This window comes from Trachypithecus francoisi, unplaced genomic scaffold, assembly GCF_009764315.1.
Source record: "Trachypithecus francoisi isolate TF-2019V2 unplaced genomic scaffold, Tfra_2.0 Lachesis_group2, whole genome shotgun sequence".
NCBI classification, from domain to species: domain Eukaryota; kingdom Metazoa; phylum Chordata; class Mammalia; order Primates; family Cercopithecidae; genus Trachypithecus; species Trachypithecus francoisi.
The window spans coordinates 103,929,050-103,935,170 of NW_022681465.1; the positions used below are offsets into that span (position 1 = coordinate 103,929,050).

The 6,121-nt window shown below is 55.8% G+C and overlaps 1 pseudogene; it reads right to left on the minus strand.

The window, feature by feature from the left end:
• Positions 1-3,362: 3,362 nt before the first annotated feature.
• LOC117065248 lies at positions 3,363-4,821 on the minus strand (annotated as a pseudogene).
• Positions 4,822-6,121: the final 1,300 nt, after the last annotated feature.

The following is a 6,121-nucleotide window of genomic DNA, read 5'->3' on the forward strand; positions in this document are numbered from 1 at the left end:
TTATGCTCTTCAGGACCTAGATAAAAAAAATGTTGAGAAAACATGGATAGTGATGCATACATTTTCCTGTAATAGCCTAAATCATATTAAAGAACTAATGAACAGGTGACATGTCATAGAAAATTAGTCTTTTATTGTTTTCTACTGTGACGAATCTGACTTTGTTGATATGTCCTATACATTCGGCATTTGTACTTGGTTTCATAGCTAATTAAATGTTTATGCATGAACAACTGAGTACAGTATCGAAATACAATGTGTGCTGGCATTCATACTTTTTATAAATGCCATTGCAGGCAATGAAGTTGTGCCAGGAAAATCTGATTTCTAATACAAAAGGAATACTTAGCCAGGGCCTCAAGATCACTATGTTTATTGAAAATGTCCTAAATTGCCATAAAAACATTATAACGTAAAATAACCCATTTCAATAAATAATGAAATAAAAAATACAACTGATATCTTTTATGGATTGGGGAAGTGCTAATGAGACAGAATGGCACTTGAAGCCAAAAGATCTGAATTCAGATAAATAATTTTACTCATATTAGGTTTATGTTAGAGAAAACAATACTTCTGACCATATACTATTTATTGCATTGCAGTATTTCAAAAATATGTATATAATATATAATTATTTTTCTTTTTTCTTTCTTTTCTTTCTTTTTTTTTTTTTGAGACGGAGTCTTGCTCTGTCGCCCAGGCTGGAGTGCAGTGGCTGGATCTCAGCTCACTGCAAGCTCCGCCTCCCGGGTTTACGCCATTCTCCTGCCTCAGCCTCCGGAGTAGCTGGGACTACAGGCGTCCGCCACCTCGCCTGGCTAGTTTTTTGTATTTTTAGTAGAGACGGGGTTTCACCATGTTAGCCAGGATGGTCTCGATCTCCTGACCTCGTGATCTGCCCGTCTCGGCCTCCCAAAGTGCTGGGATTACAGGCTTGAGCCACCGCGCCCGGCCTATAATTATTTTTCTAATGGTATAAAAGTAATCACGTACAACAAATTATTATAATATGGTCTATTGATGGGAAGGGTGTTTCAAATGAAAAAACTTGGAATTTTGCATGAGGTGGTGATAGATGCCATAGAAAATCTGTGTAAAATATTTCAATCATATATGCAACTATGGATATTTCTGCTTTTCAGAAAACTAATTTACTTTAAACATTTAATGCAGACAATTAAAATCACCAAGAAGGTACAGGAATTCACAGAATGCCTAACATATTTGAAAGGAAATTAACAAAACGTCCAGGAACTGGAAACAAATAAACTTGACAATGTTGGCTGTTTGATTCCCGAGCTCTGCGGGGACCCAGAAACTTCCAGGGAAGCAAGGAAGGCCGGCACCGTGTCGTCACTCTCCTTGCCAGTTTCCAGAGCAGCCACAGTGGAGACTCCCCCCATGTTGCAGGATGCAGGAATCCATCCTCAGGCCATGACGCCCGGGATGCGGCTTTGCTCCTGGGTTTCGCTCTGGTGTTCTGCGTGGAAGTGAACGCGATCCACACACCTGCGCGTGTGAGACTATCACGGCAACGGCGACACCCACGGGCACGGCCTCCTTCATGGAGAGAGGGCCCGGAAAGCTCAACTCTCATGGAGGTTCAGTCCCACACTCCACTCCACCCTTCGGGGCTGGCTTCTCCCTGCTGAAGACGCGTGCGAGGCCCAAGAGCGGCTTCCAGTCCCCGCAGAATTCCTGGAGAGGCCGAGAGAGCCAGCCCCCGAAGCCCGCTCCCCTCCCCCCTCACTCTCCGCCCACCCCCTCCCCCCTCCAGGGCTTCTCCAGCCCCACCCATACCCAGGCCACAGTGCCCTGGGCCCTGTGGCTCCTGGCTTCCGAGGGCTGGCTGACGCAGGACTCCTCCCGCACGGCTGAAGGGGGTGGAGCCTGTGGGCCTTTATAAGGGCCGCTGGCCGGTTGGGCCGGCCTCCTGGCTGGACCTGCGCGCCGTGCACAGGCCGACTGAGAGGCACGGGAGCCCGCCGGCCTCTCTGCCCGTGTCTGTCCCCGAAATTCCGGCCAGGTCTCCCCGCCATGGCTCTCCCGACACCTGCCGACGGCGCCCTCCCCGCGGAAGCCCGAGGACTAGGACGGCGAAGGAGACTCGTTTGGACCCCGAGCCAAAGGGAGGCCCTGTGAGCCTGCTTTGAGCGGAACCCGTACCCGGGCATCACCACCAGGGAAGAGCTGGTGGCCTGGGCGATGCCCAGGCCATCGGCATTCCGGAGCCCAGGGTCCAGATTTGGTTTCAGAACGAGAGATCACTTCAGCTGAGGCAGCACCGGCGGGAATCTCGGCCCTGGCCCGGGAAACGCGGCCCGCAAGAAGGCAGGCGAAAACGGACCGCCGTCACCCGGTCCCATACCGCCCTGCTGCGAGCCTTCCAGCAGGATCGCTTTCCGGGCATCGCCACCCGGGAAGAACTGGCCAGAGAGACGGGCCTCCCGGAGTCCCGGATTCAGATTTGGTTTTAGAACCGGAGGGCCAGGCACCCAGGCCAGGATGGCAGGGCACCCGCGCATGCAGGCGACCTGTGCAACGCGGCCCCCGGCGCGTGTCGCCCCGCTCCCTCGTCGGTCGCCTTCACCCACACCGGGGCGTGGGGAACGGGGCTTCCCGCACCCCACATGCCCTGCGCGCCCGGGGCTCTCCCACAGGGGGCTTTCGTGAGCCAGGGAGCAGGGGCCATCGCCCCGCTACGGCCCAGCCAGGCTGCGCAGGCGGTAGGGATCTCCCTTCCTGCCCCGGCACGCGGGGATTGGGATTTTTGCCTACGCTGCCCTGGCTACTCCGGAAGGGGTGCTCTCCCACCCTCAGGCTCCTCGCTGGTGGCCTCCGCGCCCGAGCCAAGGCCAGGCGGACCAGGAACCGCAGAGCCACAGCCTGCCGGGCCCTTGCTTGGTGGGACAGCATGGGCCCGCTCGAGCTCAGCCGCAGGACCAGGGTATGCATGGGCCTCCCACGTCCCAGGGGAGTCCGTGGTGGGGCTGGGGCCAGGGTCCCCAGGTTGCCGTGGGAACCCCAAGCCGTCCGGGGGATAAAGCGGGGGTCGGGTGGTGGAAACGCTTGAGAGCTCTGCTCGGGCTGCTCCCGGAGCCCAGGCGGCAGCCCGCACACCTGCGCATGCGCGGCAGACAGCACCCCCGCCTGGAACCTGGGCCGGCTCTGGGATCCCCGGGATGCTCGGTTCTCCTCGGGGTGGAGTCTCTCGCTGCCGCCGCCAGGCCCAGACCCGGAAGGCAGGAATGCCAGGCTGGTCAGCCCGGAGGGAAAACAGGCCTCTCCGCACCGAGCCAGATGCTCACCGCGAAAGGGAGGCCACCGCCCCGCCCCCGACCCCGTCCCAACCCCGCGTCCTAAAGCTCCTCCAGCAGAGCCCGGTATTCCTCCTCGCTGAGGAGTAGAGGTTCCAGCAAAGCGGGCTCTCCTAAGTCCTGCAGCTCCCCCGGGGCCTCCGTTTCTAGGAAAGGTTGCGCCTGCTGCAGAAACTCTGGGGTCTCCAGGAGCTCATCCAGCAGGCTGGAGGAGAGTGCAGACGAGCGCCCGGGCTCCTGGAGCGGCGGGGACGGCGTCCGAATGGCTTGCATCTGCTCCTGCCGCGCGGAGGCCTCCGGGGGCGCGGGCCCCGGAGGTGGAGCTGCCCCGACTTGGGGTTCCCACGCCGCCCTGGCGACCTGGGGCCCCTGGCCCCAGCCCCACCACGGACTCCCCTGGGACGTGGGTGGCGCAAGCACACCCTGGCCCTGCGGCTCAGCTCGAGCGGGCCCACGCTGTCCCACCGAGCAAGGGTGTGCTTGCTGCGGGTCCTGTTCCCCCCGGCATTGGCTCGGGCGCAGAGGCCACCCCCGGGGAGTTAGAGGGTGGGAGACCGCCCCTTCCGGAGTAGCCAGGGCAGCGCAGGTAAAATCCCAATCCCCGCGTGCCGGGGCAGGTTGGGAAATCCCTGCTGCCTGCGCAGCCTGGCTGGGCTGTAGCGGGGCGATGGCCCCTGCTCCCTGGCTCGGGAGAGCCCCCGGCGCGCAGGGCATGTGGGGTGCGGGAAGCCCCGTTCCCCACGCTCCGGTGTGGGTGAAGGCCACTGGTGAGGGAACGGGGGGGGGGGCACCCGCCGGGGTCCGCGTTGCACAGGTCGCCTGTATGCGCGGGTGCCCTGCCACCCTGGCCTGAATACGGGACTCCGGGAGGTCTGTCTCTCTGGCCAGTTCTTCCCTGGTGGCGATGCCCGGAAAGCGATCCTGCTGGAAGGCTCGCAGGAGCAGGGCGTTCTGGGACCGGGTGACGGCGGTCCGCTTTCGCCTGCCTTCTTGCGGGCCGCGTTTCCCGGTCAGGGCCGAGATTCCCGCCGGTGCTGCCTCAGCTGGCGTGATCTCTCGTTCTGAAACCAAATCTGGACCCTGGGCTCCGGAATGCCGATGGCCTGGGCCAGCTCTTCCCTGGTGGCGATGCCCGGATACAGGTTCCGCTCCAAGCAGGCTCGCAGGGTCTCCCTTTGGCTCGGGGTCCAAACGAGTCTCCTTCGCCGTCCTAGTCCTCGGGCTTCCGCCGGGAGGGCGCTGTCGGAAGAGGTCGGGAGAGCCATCGCGGGGAGACCTGGCCGGAATTTCGCGGACAGACACGGACATAGAGGCCGGCGGGTTCCCGTGCCCCTCAGTCGGCCTGTGCACGGCGCGTAGGTCCAGCCACGAGGCTGGCCCAGCGGGCCAGCGGCCCTTATAAAGGCCCACAGGCTCCACCCCTTCAGGAACGCGGAAGGAGCCCCTGGTCAGCCAGCCCTCGGAAGCCGGGAGCCACAGGGCCCAGGGCACTGTGGCCTGGGTATGGGTGGGGCCGGAGAAGCCCCGGAAGGGGGGAGTGGGTTGGGGGGTGAGTTAGGGTTCTGGATAGGGTTCAAGTTAGGGTTCGGGTTCGGGTTCAGGTTCAGGGTTCGGGTTAGGGTCCAGGGTTCAGGTCAGGGTCCGGCCTTCGGGTCAGGGTCCGGGGTCGGGGTTAGGGTTAGGTTAGGGTTCGGGTTCGGGCTACATTTATGTTTTTTCTAGTCCTTTGCTGTGTTGATCCTCTGTTCATCTTTTACACTGAATGCTTGAATATGCCTTCAGGGCTATAAAAATAACATGACAATAAGGTTAAGCATTACCACTTTTGGAGATAATGTTAGGCAATCATTGCTTTAATTTACAATAAATAGGATATAGTAAAAACAGAAAAAAATGAATATTAGTATAAAGAAATACTCTCTACATGCTTTGATTTCCAGGGAAAAGAAAAGACAGAAAATCATTTTTGGATACTTGCATTTTCAGCATAAAGACTTTTCTAAAGGTTAATTTTACAAAGATTATTCCAACTCACTTACTTGAATGGTGTTCATTCATCTTTTATTTCTAATGAGCAGGCCTCTGATATGATAACTGAAGTCATAACCATAGCCTTGGTTAGCTACTTTGCTGGGCAATAGTGTTGAGCTACCAATCATCTCAGTCTAAGGGGATTCCTGCAAAGTGAAACTTCTTGCTCCTTTCATCATATTCTTATCGGAAACAATCCCAAAAACCTGGGTGATTCCATGTGAGAACATGACTCTCCCTGGCAAAAAAAGGCTATAGGGAACACAGGATAAACCAGATCCTCATAAAACTACATAGCAGCTTATGTGTGAAAAGCCATACTAGATTCACACATTTTTGAAAAGTATTATTGATGCATTTCTCATTGTTCATTCAAATTATTCTGCCTTCTTTTGTCTTTTACTTCTCATAATTAGAGTTACCTCTTCCCAAAACATGCGGAAGATTTTAAAACTATCCGTTATCTCATATTTCCCCCAGTCCTTCCTATTAGTTCATTTTAAATTTCGACTCCAAAAGACCACACTGGCAGCTTACCTCTCTGTCTATGGCCTCCAGGAGGCTCCTAACTACTTGTCTTCATTTCCTTGCTTATCCTTACATTTATCTTTCCATCTGGAAAAAAATTATGCTGCCATAGAGAAGAAACCCTGTTGATAACTGAAGTCATAATAAAACATTTCTGATAAATATTTTCTCATACCTTTTATTGCCACAGGAGCTTTTCATTAAGCAGTCGTAATTCAAAACAGATCAGAGCACGGACACAG